The sequence below is a fragment of the Rousettus aegyptiacus genome, unplaced genomic scaffold (genome assembly GCF_014176215.1).
Source record: "Rousettus aegyptiacus isolate mRouAeg1 unplaced genomic scaffold, mRouAeg1.p scaffold_m13_p_12, whole genome shotgun sequence".
Taxonomy (NCBI): domain Eukaryota; kingdom Metazoa; phylum Chordata; class Mammalia; order Chiroptera; family Pteropodidae; genus Rousettus; species Rousettus aegyptiacus.
This window is the reverse complement of record NW_023416287.1, coordinates 71,623,882-71,648,584: the sequence shown is the minus strand read 5'-3', so window position 1 is coordinate 71,648,584 and position 24,703 is coordinate 71,623,882.

Genomic DNA, 24,703 nt, shown 5'->3' with positions numbered 1-24,703 from the left:
AGCCAAGGATTCTTAACATGAAAAAAAAGAGATTACAGATGTAAAATGGAAAAAGTTCTATAAAATTCCAATAACCTTAAATTTTAAATCTGTATTTTATATTTGGTAAATATTCCTAGAAAAGGCCTAAAATTAAAATCTAGCCTTCTAGTAATGAGTGCCTTTAGTACCCAGGGTGGTCTCTAAATACTATTTCCCTCTAAAGGGACAAAGGATCCTAGGAAAGATGTTAAATTTAGGTCTGGAACAAAAGATGTGCCAGACAGGCCTAGAAAAAAATTACACACACACACACACACACACACACACACACACACACGTAAAACTGCAATAATGTTTCCAAAAACAAATAGAGACCTGCCAAAAGGTCACAGGAACTGGCTAAAGAATTTCTCACTGGGCACGAACAACAGTGTGATCTCTGATAAGGATAATAATTAGAATGGATCAAAACTATGTGTTTAAGTCAATGAGCTCATAATTATATATTTTTTATAAAGCTAATTGAAATCCATTAGATGATGATACTAGTTTGAATCATGATTTTGAAAACTGGTCAATAAAGAGAAAGATTTATGCATCTATGTTGACTTTTCCATACAAAAGGAACCACTGGGCTATCAAATAGTGTTTTAGAAAGTTCCCCTTTATATAAGTACCCTAGCTAATAAATGAAAAGGCAATATATAAAATGATCATTGTCAAACCCCTAGTGAATTACTGGATCAAGGCAATAAGCATCCATAGCTGCTGACAATATAAAGAGACAGCCAGTCCGTAATTGGCTCTTGATGGAAGAAAACATAACCATCTATGAGTTCATTTGACAAAAAAACAAATAGAACCTGAGTTTGATCAAGCCTCCTCCAAATCCATCTACCAATTTCAGGAAATAAAGCAGAAAAGGAAGGTGTTAAGTGACATCACACTGTTACAGTCAGCAAAAGCTTGACCGTGGAAAATTCTGCTGGACAAATGACCCAATTTCTCCTGCAAATAAAATGCAAGGAAAGGAAAAAGAGAGAAGAGAACTTATAAATTAAAAAGGCGCTCATCAGATACAGCTCTCAATAACAATGCACAGGCTTTATTTGGATACTAATTTGAAGAAACAAATTGGAGAAAAATTATGTATGAAACCATTAGAAATTTGAATACTGCCTATTAAGTAATATTAAGAAACTATTTTAAATTATTTCAATATGATAAAATATGGTTATGTTTTTTTAAAATATTCTATTTTAAAGATGCATAATGACATATTTACAGAAGAGATAAGACTTCTGAAAAAAGTTGGGATATAGATGAAACAAGATGGACCATGAGTTGATGTACTCTGAGCCAAGGTGATACATGCAGGAAGGTTCATTATTCTATTCTGTCTATTTTGGTATATGTTGTAAACTTCTATAATATAATATTTTTCCAAATGTGGGAGATGAAAATGTGGAGTGAGTAAATTTTTGTGGCAAATTGTCCACTTTTAATAACTTTTCCCATTTCACTAGTCAACAAATGACTTGTGGTCATAAAGACATCATCCTAGGTCCTTATAAAATAGAATCTTTATAAGACAGAAATATCTGAGCCTTGCATGTTTCTATATAAGTCACATAGCCTTCCATCAAAAAATTAGTGCAAATAAACCTCTATATAGTCACATAGTTCCCTAAGCCTCATACTTAAAACATTAAAAAGTGCAACTGCAATTGGAGGGTCTCAAGCAGTTCCTGTGACCTTTTGGCAGGTCTCTATTTGTTTTTGGAAACATTATTGCAGTTTTACGTGTGTGTGTGTGTTTGTGTGTGTGTGTGTGTGTGTTGTGTGTGTGTGTAGTTTTTTTCTAGGTGACCTTTGTTCAGAATTCCCAGTAAAGGTACTGCTAACAAGGGGGCCTCGGTAGAGTTGAACTTATAAGGGTACTTGAATTTTTCTTCCTTTAACAGTGGACCCACGCCTGGCATGAAATAAGTGCTTAATAAACATGTGTTGAATACTGAATAAATGAATGACAGATCATATGATACAGTGATTAGGAACATGAATTAAGACTGTATTTAGCAGACTGGGGTTTGATCATGAACAGCTATACTGGAAATAAATGAAGTGCATTCTTATAAAGAGGTTCTGTGGACAGTTTTACTTGATGACATATGTGCAAGAAGCAAGCACAATTTGGCATATAGTGAACATTCAATAAATGATAGTTTAAACTTCCATGAGAGATACATGTTTCAGAAAATTTCCAATGTAATATATATGTATATATATATACACACACACATATAAATATATATATGTATGCATGTGTATGTATGTGTGTGTGTATCTATATCTATATCTCTCTCTCTATATATATATACATATCTTGACATGCAGTTTGTATTGTACTGCATGGGTCCACTTATACAGAAAAACTTTTTCCAATTGAGCCACATAGTTCAGACCCATATTGTTTAAAGGTCAACTGGCAATTATGAATCTATGTTATGAGAAGGGCCAATTTAAGTTATGGGTGGATTTCTGACTGTGTGCGCTTTTGGCACTCCTAACTCTCGCATCGTTTGAGTGTCAACTCCGTGTGTATGTACACACACATATATAGGTATATGTGTATATCTAAATAGGTGGATGATGGATGGATGATGCAGACAGTATCATGAAGAAAAGCATAATAAGTCATAACTTGTGTACTGGGCAGAGAACTGGGTTAGAACTTGACTCTGCCATAAATTATAAGTTTGACATCTGGCAAAGCATTTAACCTCACTGTTTCTGACAGTTAAAAATACAATAACAGGGTTTATTTAAATGTCATGACTCGTTCAACAGTTCCATCTTTTGACATGAAATATTTAGCATAAAGCAGATGTAGATCACTAGAGCATAGAAAAGTAGCTGCTATTTTGTCTTTCCTAAGAAATAAAAGCAGTTAGTGACTGTTGAACCTGGCTCTCCTAACTCCAGTTCATACTCCAGTGTGAGATGTTTCTCTCTTGCAAATCACTTGGCTAACGCACATGTATCCCATGTGCGTTAGCTCTTATATTGCAATAAGCCTAAGAACTGCTAGTAATGGAAATTAATTAGCATCTGAAAGGCAGGGTGGGGTAAACAGAAATATTTACTATAGAAGTCTAGACTAATCCAAGACCTCCCCGCAACCCATAGGCTTAAATGCAACCTCTTCACCATCTTGTTTGTAAGTGGAATTGCTTTCAGTGTTCATATGCACATATACCTGTTCCTTTCATAGATGGCCATGTCCCCAAGGGCAAAGACCTCAAACCCACAGAATTCAGGGTTGGAAGGGATTTTAGAGATAGTCTAACAAAGCACAGAGATGAAGTGGCTTGCCTGAGGTTTCAGAGCAAGCTTCTGGTGGAGCTTTGATAGAACCAGGTCCCTTGACCACACCCTTCACAGTACACCGTTCTTCCCCCTAATTTTGCCCCAGAGTGTTGGTTTTGGCTATCTAAAATAATGACAATAACAACAACAACAACAACAAGGGTGCCCAGTTCCTAGATATCTTTCTTCCAACCTTCAATATCAAGGGCCCCAAATCCTAGTCCAATGACTGGACCAATAAGGCCTGCTGGGATGAGAGCTAGGTTCCAGTGATTCTCATTGTAACATCTACACATAAAACCACATGCTTCTCAGATGAAGGCAACATCAGGTGGGAAATGATGGCTTTGCAGTATTAGCTATAGTTTTACAAAACAATGACTGAGGAACTAGGACCTGATTAGGGGAAGAACAGAGTTACAGGACCCAGAATCCATGGTGACCTTTCCAACTGGCCCTTCCACTTAAGTTAATTAGGTTCTGATAAACAGGCAACTAAATCAGTCTATATCCTCCAGGAAATGTAATTTTCCTTCTCTATAATATCCTGAGGAAAAAAAATAAACCCTTTTGTAAAGTCCTTAGCATCAAATAAAAAGACAGATTGCCACGCAAGCCTCACTTCTGGATCTGGGCAGAGTACGGTCAGACATCCATGGAAAAATCAAGATTATTTTCGGCCCTGGTAGATGCCTAAAAGTATGAGGCTGCAAAATTGCAGGCAGAGCAGATGGCAAACAAGCATGCCTGCCCTCCCCCCAGAGTTTCTCTTAGCCAATAAATTAGCAACTTCCACACCCTCAGGATATCACAAAAAGAATCCCACCTCAAGTACATCCCTTCCCCAGAGGTTGAAGTGCAACTTTGTGGGTGAGGTTAGGAAGAAGGTACTGAGTGGAGCAGCCTCAACATCTCCTGGGATATCTCACAAGCCAGCCTGCTTGTAGCAGCTATTTGTTTTGCTCATACCCACCATGGGGTGAGCTCAAATGGGCAACGGCCCAAATCTATTTCCTAGCAGGGCGTTGGGAGGTCTTTCTCTTGCTGTCTCCACAGCCAGGACTCACAGGGATGAGGAAGGGATGCTGTGCATACCCATATTCTCCTTTACAGAGATCAAGTATGTGTTTAGGGGGTACAGTAGTCATATCAAGATCTAAATGTGAGGAAAACTGTTAAGACAGAGGTTTGACCATAAGTCTGCACTGCATTCTTCAATCTAGCTTTACCAATAATATCCATCTATCTGACTTCTATGTCTCATTCTGAATTGGTTCGTGAGAAAAAAAGAGTCATTATTTATTCCCTCTTCTGAAAAAACAAAAAATGAAAACTCATCAACAGACTTGGTATGGCCCACTTCTTCAGTGAAAACTGTCTTTTCACCTCTCTCTCATTGATACCTAATGAAGGTTACCAAAATAGGTGGTACTGAATTCCTGGGTCCAAGAAAAGTCTTATAATTTGAGGCTGTTTAATCTGTGCCCCTGGGAAAGTCATTGATCAGTTTGTAACCCAGTTTTCTCTTTTGAAAATGTAGGGTCAGAACTAGGAGCACATGTAAAGTCCTCCTCAGCTCTAACATTCCCCAAATCCAAATATCAGATATGACAATAAAGGTGATACACAACCAGACAGAAAAGATAATGCATAGTCCATCATGGAAGAGCCAGTGAATCTTCAGAAGGAGCTGAGGTTGTTGCTGGCAAAGGAGTAGAATTCTGACATGCCGAAAGTATGGGAGGGCATTCCAAACAGGAAACACAGCTCAAACAAAGGTATGAAGTCAGGAAGCAGCCTTGGAGTTGTGTAAGACCTCTAATTTATAAATATAAACTTGATCACATTTGCCACATCACTTGACACAGGAAATTGTTAGGAAATTCATGCTCGGAGCAATTAGGTGGAATGACGCTAAAGGTAGTAAAGTGCAAGGTCAGAATTCACCCTATGAACTGCTCCACCATCCAGTGTCATGTGCGCATGTGTGTTTTGGAGAGCTCATATTTAGAGGGGCTGTGGGAGTGAAACTGGTTGAATGGTATGGAGGATTCATATAAAGCAACAGAAGAAAACAGCCAGATTGATTCCTTTAGGTCAATCATCAAATAAGGATTTGGAGTGCCTTAGGGTCGATCTAATTCTCTCATTAAGATGACTAAAATAACCAGCCCACTGAACGGTCAATATAGTTATTTCATCCATTTTAATGACCCAATCGGATCAACTCTTGAGAGATCTTCAACACCAACCCCAGAGGGAAGAATTCGTACACAGACATAACAGCAACTTTTGTTGAGCTCTCCTAATTTAATGATGCACTAAGTCACAGAGAGATCCCTAGAGGAAAGAGAGTCGAGCATTTTTTGTTTATAAACAAAGATACTAAGGATCATATCGTAATGAAGCAAAAAGAGAACACTGTAATTTTGAGTAAATGGATAAATTTAGGAATGAGCAAGATATACATAAAGGATCAGATGCACATTTCTTTACCTGGAGCAGTACTTTCAAGCCATGGAAGGATAAAAAAAGTTACAAGTAGTTGTGAGGCAGAGAAAATGAACAAACTGATGGGGGAACAGGAAATTCAAATGAATGATGATGCCTTGATCAATGCATAGTCAACTCAGCAGACCCTAGCAACATAAAAATGTTATAATGATGATATTGATGATGGTGGTGATGATTTTGATGACAACAATAACATGATCTGTTGGCCAGAGAGAACAACAGTAATCGAGAAATATCGATGTAAAAATGACAAAACAGAGGTCTGAACACGTTTCTGTTTGCAAATATGAAGAGAGGATCAGAGGTAACCAGACCTGTAAAGCAGCCTTAATAGGGTAATTGCGATAAATATACAAAGAAGCAATTGAAAAGAAAGACTGTTAGGAACTGAATTGTATACCCCTAAAATTCATGTGTTTAAGCCCTGAGGCCCTAAGTGACTAAATTTGATGATAGGACCTTTAAGGAAATAATTAATGTTAAATGATATCTTAGGAGTGGGGGCTTAATCCCACAGGACTGGTGTCCTTTCAAGAAGAAAAAGAAAAACCAAGAACATGCACTCAGGGAAAAGGCCATATGAGGACACAGTGAGAAGGCGATCAGCCACAGATCAGGGAGATAGGCCTCATGCACCTTGATCCCAGCAGCTTCCAGAACTGTGGGAGAATAGACTCCCGTTGTTCAAGGTACTGAGCATTGGGTATTTTGTGATGGTGGCCCGAGCAGACTGATACAGAGACCAACTCCAATGACACTTGCCTCCATGAAAGAACACAAACTTGTGCAGTTTCTATCATTAAGAGACAAAGTAATCTGCATGGGGTGGGTTGGGGTGGGGGGATCCCACTTATATTCTGACTCTTTCTCATAGTCTGCCCCAACTTTCCAGATGCCAGGCCTTGTACCCCCACATTGTACAACTTACCACAGTCCTATGGTTCCATTAAATGTAACTATCTCGTATCTCATTTCTTTAGCTTCTCTTCCTCTCAGTACCAATCCAACCTAATAGTGAATGACCTTATTATCTGGATGTGATAGATTAAAAGGCAGTAAACAGACACAAATTTCAGTCATTTAATGCAACAAAACTTTTTTTTTTTTTTTTTTAACTCATTCACAAACCATCCATGTTGAAATTCAGGGATCCAAGTTAACATAGGTGCCACTTATTGCATTCTGCCTATTAAAATCACACAGCCTGTGTAGTTGAGTAAATGGAAGGTCAAGTGCCAGCACTTAGAAGCTGAGGCCAGGAAACGACTTAGAACACCTGTGTTCACAGCCCATGGCCAGCAGTAGTCACTGGCACCACCTAACTGCAAGAACTGTGGGAAATCTTCATCCTCCCAAAAGCAACAGTGGGTTTCAAACGTCAGCATTTACCATAAACACTTTGTTCTTTTTAGAACACAGATTACTGGCCCTGCCCTTATAGTTTGTTTCCCATGGGGGTAGCTGATGATTTGCATTTCTAATAAGCTCTCAGGAGAGTGAGGCCGATGCTGCTGATCCTGGGACTTCCCTTTGAGAACCTCTGGCCAGAGGAGATGGTTCTCACGCCCAACTGTACATTAGAATCACTTAGGCAGATTGTCAAATGATGTGGTCTGAGGCTCCACCCTTAGAGATTCTGATTTAATTGGCAAGAATGGAGCCCTGGCACCTATCCCTGGGCCCCCTGCCCATACAGTCAGGGTTGCTAGTTCATAAGTACATAATTTAAATATGTTTGGAGGCTATTTATTCTTCAAAGGGCTCAGAGTACAGATGCAAAACCAAGTTCAATATCATAGATAGTGGCACCTCCAGGCCTAAAAACCAAATGTCTGGGATCTCAGGGGGTACCATTTCCCTTAATGGGACAACACACAGAATGAGCAGTATTTCAAGACCAATTTTTCTCCCTAAATTTCTCTCACTGTTCTTAAAGTGACTCTGTCACTACCCAAGCAGAGCCTGGCCCTCAGTGCAATGGCTGCTGTCTCAGGGAAGGGAAGAGTGGGTCCATCTCCAATCTTCCTGTGTAGCTGAGGATGCTGCTCAGGAAAGGCTACCCCGGGGCGCCAGTCCCTCCACCCTGGGTGTCCCTGTTTTGGCTCCCTGATCCAGCCCCACATAGACTCTGCCTCTTCCCCAAGAACTGGGGGCCAAAGCGGCTGATGCTGGAGGAGCCCTCTTCTGAAGAAATGGAAAAGAAAATGAACAAAGCTGCTGTCGGTGTGCCCTTTGGTTCCCCATTGACTAAATCCAGGCTGCCAGAAAACGGCTCAAGAGAAATCTCATTTTAAAAAGCAACTGAGAGAGATAAAACCAAGCTACCCAGTCATCTTAGATTCAGGTCCTCCTCTGCTCCCATGCCCGACACAAACACATAGTGTTCATTTGCCCATTACAGGATTTTACTGAATTCATCAACTCTAAGTAAAAATAAATAAATAAGAGCCGATCTTCCATGCCTTTACAGATTCTGGCTGATTTAACAGCCTTCTGATATCTGTATCTCTAATGGCCTCTGGCCTGATGTGTTTGTGTAAAACTGAGAAACATCGCCATCTGCCGGCCGGGGAGACCATGTGCATGGAAATTTCCACCTCTGGAATCCTTCGAAAGGCAGTGGGCTACCTGAGGAAGGCAGCAGCATTAGGTCTTGGGAATTCTACAAACTGGTTGAAACTCACTGTAAATCATGAAATCTTTCCACCAAAAAAAGTATAACATGAAATTTTGACTGACTTTCTGGTGTGCTGTATATGTGCATGGATGGATTGAGGAGGGTGAGCTTTTTGCATAGTACCCTCATTTTTGATTTTGCTTTTTTTTCTTGAAATTCTCAATATGGTGAATTATAAAGGTCCATTTAACCAACATCAACTGAGCTTCTTCCATGTGCTAAGTATCCGCTTCAAAAGAATAAAATGACAGAGACTGAGGAGAAGGAAATGGGGAAAGTTTCATTCTCATATTCTATTGACTAGAAACCCGAGGTTCTGAGATTTTGAGTTTTACAGCTCTGGACAGTGAAACACATGAATCAACATGTTGGAAAGAGATTTTCAGCACAACCAGGTGATTTATCCTTAAAACAGCCAAAATAATACACTGTTGTGGCTTCTTCTGCAGTATATCTTTCTTGGGAAATAGGAGAGGGAGGCTCTTGTGGCCTAAAAGAGGGCCATGTTGGTCCATGATTTGTGTGTTTGATTCCTCTTTCTTCCCCCACCTCTGTCGGTCTTCATATAAACTCTCCACGCAAGTCCATCTCTACATCCTCCATCTACTTCCATAGTCTTAACATCTCTGATCAGACCAAAGCAAATTGTAGAGTACGGTCCTCTCTTGCTTTAATACTTACGCTAGTGGAACTTATTTAAAATGTACAGAAAGATTAATAGTGGAATTAGGGCTAGAAGTGCCAGCATAGAAGGCAAAGTATGGAAGTGGGAGCTGTTTTGGTCTTTGGTGGTGAGTGATGGTTTTCAAGTTGATGACGATTGCATTCCTTTATACCATGGAGCACCCTTGCATTCAGTCTCCTTGGCTGGAGAAGTGCACAAGTAGGAATCCAACATAGTCAACCCTGGCTGTGCAAAGACCCAGGGACAGCTCTGACAGCTCTTTCTACCTCTCTTGCACCTCTTCTACTTCCCATAACTTTTCTATGCAAATAGGACAATGGGGAATTGTCCCTTATGACTAAGAGTATAAAGAGGGGAATTAAAAGAATGGGTAGGAGAATACTGGGCAATGTAATGATTTCCTGCCAGTAATGAACTGGCTCTGAGACAGTTCTGCCTGCTTTGTCATTCAAAAATGACTCAACATAAAACCAAGGGAGGATAGCTCACTTGCAGAGTGGAGGCAAGAGTCTAAGCCTGCCCATGTTGCCATCTGCCAATCAGGTTAACTATTTTACTTTCTCAGAACACTGGTCCTGTGGGAGAAACAACCTTTAAATTCCTAGATGATTAGGGCAAAAAGGAAACAGAGATGATCGCACAGATAACAAACTTGAGGTCCCTGAGAGGAAGTAATTTGCCCCAAATTGTGCAACACTTAAGTGACAGAATTGAGTTTCCAGACTCTTAGACAGTATTTCTCACTGTCATCTGCTGCTTCATTACAAAATAGGGTGCTGCCGCTTGTCTAAAAGAAAATATCTGACACTGTGATAATTAATCTTGAGAAGTCCCAGACTTCTCATTACCCTGTCTTAGTCAAACCTCTAATTCCAGGATCTCCTTTATCAGAATATCCTCTGACATCAGTGGAAAGCTCTTCATATAAGCAGTTCATACTAAAGTGTTACGGATGCAGGTAAAAATCATTTTACAACTTTCAGGGTAGCAATTCTAATAATGAGGACCTGGGAAGAAAGTACAGGGAAATAAGCTGTGTTCTATAACAACAGACTTTATTGTTTAATGGTTAGTACCTTGGGTTCTGAAAGCAAGATGCTAGAAATAGAATTCTGAATGCGAAACTTAAGATCTAGACAAATAACTCAACCTCAACCTCTGGTAGCGTCATAGTAAGGATAAAATAATTTAAAGCAAATCAGGTGTTTTGAACAGCATGTGGCACATGGTAACCAAACAGTGCTAGCTTTGGTTTTTATTGCTATTATTACTGTGTGAGTGACCAGTTGACAATCACAACTTTGAGAAAAAAATCAACACTTTTATCATCATTCAGTCCTTATTATGCACCAATATTTTCTCTACTCTTTTCCACGATAAAGGAAGAATTAAAAAAGAAAATCCAGAAGCCCTTGAATCTTTTCAAAGAAGTTCTAAAGTAAGGAGAAAACATCAAAAGTAAGTATGCTAAATCTAACAACAGACCCCTCTGTAAAGCCCTTGTTGCTTCTTTCCAAATGATTGTGTTTGTTTTCAGTAAAACTAGAAACATGAGTTAATAACCTCCTCTATGGGTCTCAAATGATTGTCACATCAGAATCACAGCTGGAAGATAGAGCATTTGAAGTCAAATTTACCTGTAGGTTAGTGAATATGTAGCAGCACCATATGTAGTAAATTCAATACAGCAAAAATACCTAAAAGTGAGTTTTAGTACTAGAATCACAATGCGCTTTCTATATGACAGCCAGTTGGCCTCTCTGAGCCTGTTTCCTCTTCTGTAATTTGAAATATTGGACTCAATTATATCGAAATCCCCAGGAGTTCTAAATTCCTATTCATGCCCCTCCCAGAAGTATTTTCACTTGTATAGAGTATTACAGGGCAAAGCTTATACCAAAGTGGTGAATTACATGTGGTAAATGATCAGCTGTCAGTGACGTAGATGGTCAGAGGTTGGGGATTATCCCAGCTTCCACCATTTTTTTTTTTTTTTTTTTTTGCTAGTGTGTGATCATTCTGCATGGCTGCTTTCCTGTGGGTTTTTCAGGCTACTTGAGGTGTGACTAATGTGGTGCTATCCTTTTTGAAACAACAATCTCCTGGACTTGACCACTAACCCTCTCCATACTCCCACACAGGCTCATTTGTTTCAGTAGTTATTGATTTCTTCCCTTTCTCAATTGAGTTTCATGAGCCTTCCCCTTTTTAATCCTCCAGTGAAATTTGTGTGATATTTAAGTACACATAATCTGCTTAAAGTAAAAAATTAACATGAATTGTAGTATCATGGACTTATTTTCCATGGATGTTATTTATGTGTTGGAGGTCTAAACACTCAAAATTCACCACACGATTATTGCTTTTCATACACAAGTGTAGATATGATTGAATGTCAAAATCAGATAACATTTTAAAAATGACAACTGGTCTTTCGACATGATCCTAAACCACCAGAATTTGCTTTGACCAAATCAAGAGGGTGCTGGGTGAATGGAGTGGTACCTGAGTATTCCAAGAATTTTTCCTCTGCGGGTCAAACTGATCTACCTGAAACCTATATGACAGCTCAGTTTGACAAACTGGCCCTGATTTTTGTGGCTTTGTCAAACTTAACTGGGGGAAGAAAGTTATGGTCAACCTGTGTGACCAAATATGTCAGTTCAAATGATCTCCGAAAAGTTCAACCAACATAAGTGCCTTCTCTCCTCAAAAGTTTGCTCACATTTTTGTCATGGATGTGAATTTCAATCGAATCCAATTCTACAATAGGCCATTTGAGTCAGTCTCAAATTCGGTTCTTACTGAATGATAGGGAGTATGTGTACGAAAGCTATTATATATAAAATAGTGTGTGTGTGTGTGTGTGTGTGTAAAATATATATGCTATTTTATACACACACACATTTTTTGAAGCCTTTCTTCTCTTCACTTTGAAAGAGGTCAATGTACATCTTCCCACCTTTTGGACTCAGAGAACACAAGGCTTCCGGACTTTTATAAGCTCCAAATGGAGTTGTAGGAGCTGTCCTCTGCAACATCAGTGTGATTTGTATAGCATTAATAGCCCTTTTGTTCCATGAACTTCAATTCCCTTCAAAATAGAAGAGTATTGAACTATTTCACATGGAGAAAGAAGGAAAATGTACGCCTGGATATGAGCTTATGTGCTATGGTTATTGACACTGACTTTGAGATCACACTCCCCACTGATCTTCAGACTCCACAGAGCTCAAGGCATTGATTTGGGGATGTCAGACATGTTGCTGGTCAGACTGAAAAGCACTAAGTTTCAGTGCTGCTCTTAACAGTGGGACTCTGTGGGTTGATGCAATTCTGAGAAATCTGTTCCTTTAACCAGAAAGAACCAGAATATTGCAGACATGATATTAAAGTCTCACGCGTGAATAAGTGTTGTAGCAACAAAGGGGCTTTCAACTTCGAGCATATCTTATTAAAAAAAATAAAAAAAAGTAATATCTAGTCTGGGTCAATATTTTCACAGAAATTTTATTTTCTATTAGTGCCTCCCAAGCCAGTGATAACAGAACAGAAAGAAAGTTCATGGGGAAATATCTTTGCCTTGTTCGAAAGTACGCTCTAGAGAAACTTTTCAGAATATCTCAGCCTCCACGAGTCAGTGCCAAAGGAAAGCCACAAAAGATAGAATGATTTCCAGGAAGCAGAATTTGGAGTAAGGCAAACAATCACCAGATGTTCAATAAATATAAACTGAGCTTTAAATGTGTGATGAGGAAAAAAAAAATAGATCATGTGTTAACCGAGGCCGTGCTCTCCCCAACAACACTAACCCTCACACTGCTGACAGGTTTTTTCCCCACCTGTCACTCTTTTGCTCCCCAGCTAGCTACATAAATTGCCAAACTCCCATACCTGGCTTTCAAGGGCCTCCTAATTGAGCCCCTATTAATTAGCCAACTTTGTCTAAAGCACCAAACTTCTCATCCCACTACCTCCATCAGTATCCCCTTGCTTGTATCATCCCTGATGCGGTATCAATTCATCAGTTAAGCAGCCAAAGGCTCTTTTTATTGGGCACTAACTAAAATATCCCTGGTGCTAGGTGCCTTGTTGAGGAATACAAAGAAATAAGCTATCGCTCTTACTATGAATAGACTTCTGAAAGGAAAAGTACTATTCTGGGTAGGGTGAGCCATATCAAATTACGTTAGATAAACAGTAAATGGAAAGGTTTAATAAAAACTAAAGTGCCCCCCCCCCAAAAAAAAGAAGGAAAGAAAAAGGAAATATGTTTAGAAACTTCAGTTTGAGTCTAATGATTAAAGGGTTTTTGAAGTAAATTCTATTTATCTTTTAACTCTCAACTCACTCTTTCATAGTCACTTCAGAAATCTACTTTTTCCACAAAGAATTATTTAAAACCCCATCAAAAGTGATATCTCTTTCTTTTCTAGCTGCTAAAATATTAAATTATGGTTTACACTACACGCGTGTCAGTAAACTTTAATGTTTCCTTATATTTTGCCTTAAATGTATCTTATTTTTCCAGACAGCTTTTTTTTATCAGTTTCTGTGAGATGAAATTTACATATCATAAAAGTTGTGCATTTTAAGTGTATTATTAAATGATTTTAGTAAAGATAGGGAGTTATGAAGCTACCATACAACCTAATTTTAGAATATTCTTATCATTCCAAAAAAGGAAACTTCATGAGTATTTGCAGTCAGTCTCACTCATCCCTAGCTACTACATATTTCTTTTTCATATCTATAAATTCACCTCCTCTGGTAATTTCATATGAATGGAACCATACAATGTGGTATTTTGTTTCTGTGTGCTTTTAGTTGGCATGTTTTTGAAGTTAATCCACATTGTAGCATGTATCAGTACTCTCTCCTCTTAACTGCTAAATAATATTCCCTTGTATGGATACACTATTATTTGTTTATGCATTCACCAGTTAATGGACATTTGAATGGGTTCTACTTTTTGGGTATTATGAATAACACTGCTATGAACATTCACATACAGGACTTTGTAAGGATATGTTTTCATTCTCTTGGGAAGATACCTAGGGGTGGAACTGCTGCATCATATGATAAATTAATGCTTAACATTTTAAGAAACTTCTAAACTGTTTCCCAAAGTGGCCATACCATTTTACATGTCCACTAGTAATGCATGAGGGCACCTAGATAGATTTTTAACCTCCTTATGAAAATTATTTTTTAAAAAATTTTGAATGCCCTGTCAAAAGTCTATTCATCAAAAGCACTATAAAACTACAGGTTCGTTCGTTTGTTTTTTGTTTGTTTGTTTTAACATGGGGCAAAGATGAGACAAAGAAATAAACTAAATTCCTCATAGTGAATTGGTGCTAATAAGACTAGGAAAACAGCAGAAAGAAACTACTGAAACTTGAAACCCTACAAAGTAAATAACTATACAAGGGTAACAAATAGTTTATTTGTGACTTTAAAGCTGTAAGTGGGGTCTCATGCTACATGTGAAAATTAATTTTATTAATTTATAGCCACACCAGATATAATAAAATGTCCAAAGCTTTTCAATATTTCTAGAGATCAATCTGAGCTAGTGAAAGATCAGAATTATGCAAGATTTGAAAACAACTAAGAATAATTTTAAATGGATGCAGCTTCAATTATAGAATAAATAAACTTCTCAGAAACTACTTCTCACGCAGCCTTCTGATCTCTACTCCAAGTGTCAACTATGGCTAAATGCTCCAGATTTTGGAAGGTTCCCTAAGTCTTTGCTCATTGCCATGCTGCTTTATGTCCTATTTCTTATTGTCTCTTTTCTAGATAATGACATTCTTTTTGGGTTTCAAGTCTCTATTCAAAAGCCATCCCTCCTAGATATTTCCCTATTCTTGGGCCCAAATACCTTTTATACATGAATTTATCTAGTATAAAAATTTTCACCTTATCTCATTTAATTTCATTAAGTGGGTATTATGGTTAGTTTCATTTTACAAATGGCAAAACCAGGATTTAGAGAATTTATGTGAACCTCTATGTAATGCCCAATTAAATGGTAGAGTCAAAATTCAAACCCAAGTTTCCTGACTCCAAAATTCCACAGTCTTTTCATCTAGGCATTGCCTCGGTCCTCTAGTTTTATTTCACTGTTATTTAATCCTTCCTTGGGTTCTACTGAGAGGTTTATCATCCTCTCCTATGGGTTGTAATTGCCAGGAGGGCAATAGTTGTATTTCATTCATTTCTGTAGTCCAGAAGTTTTTAGCACAAGGCTTTGGATATAGTAGAAATTCAATAAAAATGTACGAAATAGAAATGTATGATTAGGAGGACACCAACTAGACCCCCTAGGACTTTACTGAATACGCTCATTTGCATCTAAGTAGGTGATACCAAAGGCTCAAAACAAGTAGATTTTTCTTTTATTGTCATTTACAATAAAATTCTTCTTTCAACAATGGAGGTAAATTTTAGTTGAGTCCTGCTCAAATTACCATTATTTAAAAGCTAAGAGTTTGAAATTTCTGAAACTATCACATATACATCTATTGCTACCATAAATACAATCAAAAAACTGGTCCCAGTTAATTTTCAAAATAAGGAAAACCTAAGCCAGAGAGCATCAGTACAGTGCTCTAGTTCACACGGCTAATGGAGCAGAGCAGTTTGCGACTCTGTCTCCACTGTATCTGATACGAACACCCCCCAATTCAAGGTTGTATGGGGAGTTAGGGCTCTCTGAGAGCTGTTTCCAGTTCTTTTGCCATTTCATTGACCTTGGGCTGGTCACTTAACTCTCTCTCTTCCTCTGTTTACGATGTTGCTATTTGGAAAGCACTTTCAGTCACTCTCATTAAAGTGCTATTTAAAGTGCCATGTACCATTCTACGAATAAATGAAAAAAAGTAGCAAGAGGAGACAGGCACTCAATCATCCCAGTCTCGTCTGTCCCCTACTCTCTCTGCTCTCCCAACACCAGGCAGGCACTTAGCCTCATGGCAGGATGAAGCTAAGTAGAAGATGATTAACTTTCAATCAAATCTCTTCAGCACAAGATGATAACTGAAACGTTCTGTTGCAATCTCTCCTGCATACTATTTCCTAGGACACATGATAACTGCCAGATCATTATTTTGCCTTTTTTAAAAAAAAAAAAAAATTGGGGAAATGTAATTGAACCATTTAAAACGGTATATAGTCAATTGGAGATTTGGCCATGACCTTGAGATTATGTCTGTGAACACATGGAAAACCACACAGTCCATTGATGAGAATAATTCTAGAGAGAATAAATAGGTCAGTTTACTTCTGTACTCTGCTGTAACAGAATAAATGTGACACTGTAACAACTAATATCTTGAATGTTTAAAATAAATGTTAAATTCACATATAAATTCAGTTAGTATGACTACCATAGTAAAACCAAATTTTGATTTTTGCCTTCTCCATATCTTTAGTCAATGAGTGATAAACTCAATAATATATGGAATGGAAAACTCTCATTTAGGAGGCTGTCAAAATATAAAAATAAACTGAAATATTGATTTAGAAATTTGATCTGTAATTTCTCAAACAAGTCATAAATATGTGGGTTTGATGCATGATCTTCAGGGGACAGAATCTGGCACAGTATGTGATAAACATAAGTACTCAACTACGACAGCCTAATGAACAAATAACACTGAAGAAAAAAGTTTTACTGTTTACTACTGGCTTAAGGAACATGCTACAGGTATAATTTTAAAAGGAAAGACAAAGTTTTTCTCTTGATCTGTTGATGTATAAAACAACTGAACTCTACATATCTACTTTTTATAATACCAATTTCAGATTGATTGAACTTTAAAATCCCCTGCAAACATTGCTAAACTGATATTCCAAACACAACCTGAGTGGCTGATTCATTGGACGAGTGGTGCACCTTCCTCAGATGAGCTATTTTTTCTCTGGACTCCTGTTTCAAGCTCACATCTTCCATGACTGCTCCTCAGAATATCCACTCTTCTCCAAACCTCTATAACCCTATTCTCCATGCACGTATATAGCAGCTTTTTTCAGTCTTTGTCTTTATGCACCTGAGTCTCAATCAAATACCTTTTGTTTACTGAAAAAGGCCAAAACCAGATCTTTTAATTCTTCCAACTACACAATGAGGAGTGTTGTTCACATTTTAAAGATGAGGAAACTGCAGACTGTAGAGGAAAAGCTACTTGCCCAGAAATTAAAAATGATTGGCATTGCCACATTCAGACCCATAGAAGTGCAAAACTTCACTCTCACTCACTGTTATTTGGGATCCTCATCTTCTGGAAATATAGTTTCTGAATCTCTACAGTTATAACATTTCACAGCAAAGCAAATTCTTTAAAACATGAAAAAATTAATAAGCCAACTCCTATACTTTTATCCCTTCCTATCTTCCTACATTTTTAAAAAAATTTTATCCATTTCTTTTTATCTTTTTTTTCTTAATTTTATTAGTAGTTTCAAGTATACAATTCATTGGTTAGGCATTTACATAGTTTCTAAAATGATCAACCTAATTGCTCTTTCTGTTCTCTGGTTTTCCACCTAGCCGATACATCAATGCTAACTGCATTCCCCATGCCATTCTCCCCATCCCCATAACCATCTGTCAACTACTAATTTGTACTTCACCCCATTGTCCCAGCCCCGCAACATCCCTCCCCGCTGGCTGTCACCAGATTGTCCTCTGTATTTGTAAGTCTGTTTCTGATTAGTTGATTCATTTTGTTCCTTAGATTTTGCATATCAGTGAAATCGTATAGTATCTATTTTTCTCTGATTTATTTCACTCAGCATAATAACCTCTAGGTCCATCCATATCGTTGCAAATGGTAGGATCTCATTGGCTTTTTTTAATGGCAGAGTAATATTCCATAGTATATGTGAACCATAACTTATTTATTCAATTGTCTGTTGATGGGCATTTAAGTTGCTTCCATATATTGGCTATTGTAAATTGTGCTGCCATGAACATAGAGGTGCATAGATCTTTACAAATTATTGCTCTGGTTTTCTTTGGATAAATACCTAGAAGTGAAATTGCTGGGTCAGAAGGGAAATCCATTTTTAATTTTTTGAGAATCCTCCAGACTGTTTTCCATTGTGGATGTTAATGTGCAATCCCACCAACAGTGTATGAGGGTTCCCTTCTCTCCACATTCTCACCAACACTTGTTTTTTGATTTATTTATGATAGCCATTCTGACAGGTGTGAAGTGACATCTCATCGTGGTTTTAATTTGCATTTCTCTTATGATTAGCGATCCTGAGCTTCTTTTCATATGTTTACTGGCTGTCTGTATTTCCTCTTTGAAGAAATATCCATTCAAGTCTTCTGCACATTTTTTAATGGATTGTTTTTGTTGTCCTTATATATTTTGAATATTAACCTCTTATCAAATATATCATAAGCTAATATCTTCTCCCATTAGGTCAGTTGTCTTTTCATTTTGTTGATGGTTTCCTCTGCTGTGCAAAAACTTTTTAGTGGGATATGGTCCCATTTATTTTTTCTTTTGTTTCCCTTGCCTGAGGAGGGATGTCTGAAAATAAATTACTAGTAGCAATATCAGAGAGATTACTGCCTATGTTTTCTTTTAGAAGTTTTATGGTTTCAGGTCTTACATTTAAGTCTTTAATCTCTTTTGAGTCTATGTATACGGTGTAAGAAGGTGGTCTAGTTTCTTTTTTTGCACGTATCTGTCCAATTTTCCCAGCATCATTTATTGAAGAGACTGTCTTTACCCCACTGTATAGTCTTTCCTCCTTTTTCATATACTAAGTGAGCATATAGGTGTGGATTTATTCCTGGCTCTCTATTCTGTTCCATTCATCAATGTGTCTGTTTTTATGCCAGTTCCATGCTGTTTTGATTACTGTAGCCCTGAAGTATAGTTTGATATCAGGTAGTGTGATATGTCCAACTTTGTTCTTCTTTCTCAAGATTGCAGTGGCTATTCAGGATCTTTTATGGTTCCACATAAATTTTAAGATTATTTGTTCCAGCTCTTTGAAAAATGTCATTGGTATCTGGATAGGGATTTCACTGAATCTATAGATTGCTTTGGGTACTATGACCATTTTAATGATGTTGCTTCTTCCTATGCATGAGCATGGTATATGCTTCCATTTATTTGTATCTTCTTCAATTTCTTTTTTCGATGACATGATTTTCTGAGAACAGGTCTTCTACTTCCTTGGTTAATTTGATTCCCAGGTATTTTATTGTTTTTGATGCAACTGGATATGGGATTGCTTTTTTAATCTTTTTCCAAAAGTTCATCATTGGGGTATAAAAATACCACTGACTTCTGAATATTAATTTTGTACCCTGCTATGTTACTGAATTCATTGATCAGTTCTAAGTTTTTTTGGTGGAATCTTTAGGGTTCTCTTTGTATAGCATCATGTCATCTGCAAATAATGAGAGTTTTATATCTTCCTTTCCAATTTGGAAGTCTTCTATTTCTCTTTCTTGCCTTATTGTCATGGTTAAGACTTCCAATACAATGTTGAGGAGGAGTTCCCCACATTTTTTAAACTTAGTTTCCAACTATCCCACCCGTCCTTTCTGGTCTACATCTCTGCCAGTGGGTTTCATTTATTTGCTCTGCGTTAACATAGAAACATGCAATGCAAAATGACTGCAAAGTGAAATTTCACATTTTGCAGAACATTCAAGATTTCATGAGGTCTGCGAAAGTGCTCATATAACATATGCAAACACTTGAAAAATGAGAGTGAAGGAGTTAGCCTAGTTAGCTACAACAAAAAATAAAATTGATAATGACAGAATAGGTGCTTCAAAAGAGTGATTTAAATATCAAAGGGTTAAGGGAACCCCTTGAGAAAGCCCTCAAATATTTATGCAAAAAGTGCTTTCTTCATGACGGTCATACAATAGCCAAATATACAGCAAACGATGTCGATGACTATATTATATGATGGCTGAATATTCTTTTTTCTTCTGTGAATTATCTCCTAGTTACAATTACAATAGAAAATAAGTATTTCATAATTTTCGATTTCATTTTTCAAGAATTTTCTCATAAAACTTCTCTTTATTATCTACCATGAAATTCTCTGTGGAGTACAGTACCCAAATTCCCTGTCTATAGTTCATTAGTTGAGGAGGAGCAACCTGACTCAAGAAGACACAAGTCATTGTCCAGGAATTTTTAGAATGAGAAAGTAAACCATCTTTCTGGTTGCCCAGACTAAAACATGCATAGCTAGAAATAATTTGGGCCAAGATTTCCTGCCATGCTTACCAGTGAAACTGAAAAAATAATGGTCTGCATAGAGACAGATTAAAAGCTGCAGAGACAAAGCAACAACAACAACAAAAAGAAGAGGATATTTCCTCGGTCCCAACACCTGGCACATTTATGCCCTTGAGTCTCCCAGTAAATTGAAATACATTCTTTTTTTGGCTTCTTCTAATGCTATTCCTTAGGTTAGAGTCTGAACTGAGCCAGAGGTGCCTCTCCAGCCACACTGAGACTTCTATAGCCACGATCTTCACAAATATGTCCATCTGGCACCTGTATCTCCCAAAATTTCCCACATGGGCCTCTTCATTAGTCTGTCTTTCCAAGGTGGACCAAGTCACTGGTGGGGACACCCCTGGGCCCAAGGGATGAATCCAACTTTGGCAAAGTTGTAAGTAAACCTGGAACTGGGACATTTACTTGTGCCCATTTAAGGCCTCTCACAGTACAGGACAGGGCTCTGACAGGAAAGAGAATAGACGTGGCCTTAGACCCGGGGGTATGTTCAAGGCTCTAAACTCAAACCTATCATTCCAGATTATTATGAAGATGTATTAGCCAAGGAGGGAGAATAGAATGCCTTAGAATTAACAATTCACTAGTTTGATGTACACCTGTTAAATATTTAGACACACAGAATTTGAGCCTCCACTTCTATTCTTCCTTGGGTGCTGTAAATATCCGGGGCAGGCCTGACACATTGTGATAAAGGATAACTCTGATTCAACCACACTGAAGTACATATCATGGCCTAGCACTACACAAGGCCCTATGCAGGACTGAAAGCTATATGTCATGAAGGATGCTGAATTTTATGAGCTACCTTACGAGGAACAGTGAAATTCTTCTGTGTGGTACTAAACCTGTGTCAGATATAGAAAGATCCTGAGTAAAACAAAACTAAGAAGATAAGTTAGCAGCTTGTATGTCGGTAAACATCTTTTGACAGAATAAATCAAGGAATCTAAGAATTATTCCCACAATCTTTAATTATGGGCAGAAACTATAAACCTAAAAATCTATCTACTTATATTATCCACAGAATCTGATCCTATTAATTTTACCTCTGTTTTAGGCTTCATCTATATAAGAATATGAAATTTACCAGCATTTCTAATTGAATTATAGGTATGACCATTTGTAGTTCACGTTCGATAAAATCAATAAATTTTATTTAGCCAAGACCTAAAGTGCCAACTATTTTTCAACATGTTGCCTGCAGTAAAAAGGGCTTAATATTCTTATAAAGGTTTTAATCAACTTATGATCAACATAAAATCCAAATATGCAAATAAAATAAAACCAAGGACTATTAGGGTGGGAAGATGCAACCCTGGGATCCTTCAGCTCAACTCCATCGCCACGACATTTAGAGAACAAAATTGAGCCCAAGAGAAGTGAAGTCATCAGCCCAAAGTAACAACTTGTAATTGACAATCCTTACTGTATTTTTATTCATCTTTAAATTTCACAAGTCTATTTTAAAACAGTCATTTTTTAGATTTAAAAACAAAATATATTATCTAAAAATAATCCATATAAGACTAAAAAATATCATAAGCAGGTTGGAAATCAGTTTTCTGCTTAATGATTTTTCAACAACTTTTCCTTTAATGATTTAATTTATGCAAATATTTAGCATGAAACTTTCTTCATATTTATTGTTTGCGTACGTGTTTTTATGTAGCATTTTAATATCTTTGTAAAGTCGTACTCTTTTTATCCCTGGCTGGGACTATGACTCCCATTTACTTGACTTCAGAATAAGTAGTACTGACTCTATTTTATTAATCATCTCAGGCCTTTTTTCATAACTGGTATACACAGAAGAATATTTGATGGTCATCACAGCCAAAGAACAAGTGCTAAAAATAAAGATCTAAATTTAATGACAGCTAAATTCCAATAATATTCTAAGTATAACAAACATACATACCTATACACACACTGAAAAAAACTAGGTACTTGGTTAAAAAAGACTCATGATGTAAAGCGCTGGATGAAAACTGATTAGCATCAAGATGTTCAAAGATGTGAACCATACAGCATCTGCCTTTGAAGAATGTAGATTAGAAGCTGTTTGAGAAAATACTATTTTAAAATACAAAAAATCCCATGAGTAATAAAAACATAATTAAAAAAATTTAGTGTCTTAGGAGTTCGAGAGAGAAAGAGATAAGCATGGGATGGAGTGTCAGAGACAATCTTACAAAAAAACTAAAAAAGTTGGGTGTGGCTCCATAGTCGTTAGCATATCTGCTGTATATGCAGAAGGTCCTGGGTTCACACCCCAGGTGGAGCCATGGGCCAGGCCCCCAGGAGTGCCAGGTCCCAGAGGTGCCAGGCCCTGGGTGCATGCCAGGAGCGTATGGGAGGAGATGCTCCGCCTTCAGAGATTCAGTTCTTAAGGGGAAATGGCAACATCCATAGGCCAGGGGTGGAAGTAGGTGGGGGGGGGGGGCACAATTAAAGAAGAGGAGGAAAAAACTAAAAAAGTAAAACAGAGGATTTTAAAAAAAATCAAGCAAACAGAAATGAACTGTGAGAGCATTTTAGATTTTACTTGTGGGTCCCACTGCCTCCTAAAGCCTCTGCTTCCTCATGTGTGAAAGTGAGATAATGAGAGTACTCCCTTTCTAGGCTTGGTAAGAATTAAATCAGTCACACTGCTTAGCACTGTGTCTAACTCTAGTTAACAGCGAATGTTATGTTTACCCAGCACCCGTCCCCTGGCAAATGTCAATATGGAAGATGCCATCACGTTACCCAACCTGCCTCCCTTGCTTCAGTGACTGGTGCCCTCTGAGTGGGAGCCGTCATGGTCATCACAGCCAAAGAACAAGTGCTAAAAATAAAGATTTAAAGTTAATGACAGCTAAATTCAAGGTACTTCCTAGCCACAGTGATTTGTCCTTAAGAGTGGACACATAATCTAATCAAGACCAAATTAGATTATTTTTTGAACTAGAGCCTAAGAGCCCTTGTCCTCTCTGGTGACCAACTGCCCAGGTTTTTCTGAGGTATTTCTACTACTTGCATTGAGGCATGCTCCCTGTCTCAGCTGCTATTCTAAGTTTTGGTAAATCATCTTAGTATATCAACTGGTAAGCTTCTGCTTGTGAAAAACAAAGTATGTTTTTCTCAAAATGATAAATATGTGAAACTCTATATGGGTTCAAAAACAAAGTTTTCCCTGATTATATCTAAAATTCAAAATTGTTCAGAAATGAAAGATAATATATTGTTATCCCCCAAAATTGACTGCTTTATTTTACATTTTAGAATTGGATAATAATTTACAATTCTATGTATTCTATAACTTGAAGGAGAATATTTTCAAAAGAAATACATAATTCATGAGAATTTCTTTATTATAGATATAGTCAACACTTCCATATTTCTTATTTTCACTTACATATGTTTTAATGCAGGTCACTTCAATTATCTCTAGAAGTTGGAGAATGCTAGGCATATCTATGGTTCCATCTTTTTAAAACAAATTTACTTACACCAAGAGAGTGATGCATGGCACATTTTTTTTCCTCTATAAAAAATTTAATTTTTAAAAACATTACTAAGTTGTTGCTCTGTAGCTTCAAGTCTACCTACATCTTCATCCTGAGACCAGGCTAAAGGAGCAGGACCCATATGTAACACGCTAAGCTTGTATTAGGAAAAAAAAAAAAAAAAAAGAGCAACAGAAGAATCCCACATTGGCTTTTGAAGTTTTACTTAGAAGTAAAACATATCACTTTCATTCACATTTCATTGGCCAAAGTAAGTCATATGAAAAAGGCAATTGAGTGGGAAATAAAATTTGCTCACCGGGGAGGAGGAAGGCGAAATCATTTGGAACAGTAGTAAAATCTAATACAGTTTATGTTACTCTGACGGCTCCCTCTCTTTTCCTTTATCTTCTTTCTTTCTGGTAAGTTCCCTCCCAGTGCTCTCTTGCTGCTCTACCCTCATCCACACCCTCTACAGTCTTCCTCCACTGATGCCCAGCCTATTTCGTTTCTTAATCCCCCATGACCTGAGCCTCATTCATCCCTTCCTAAATATCTTGAATTTATATAAAATATTTTATCAGCCTAATGGCTAATAACGGCTATGAATATCACACCTCTTGGACAACACTTTTCTGCTAAATAGGGCTTTCAAATTATCTCTACAAACATTTTTGAGCACAGTATG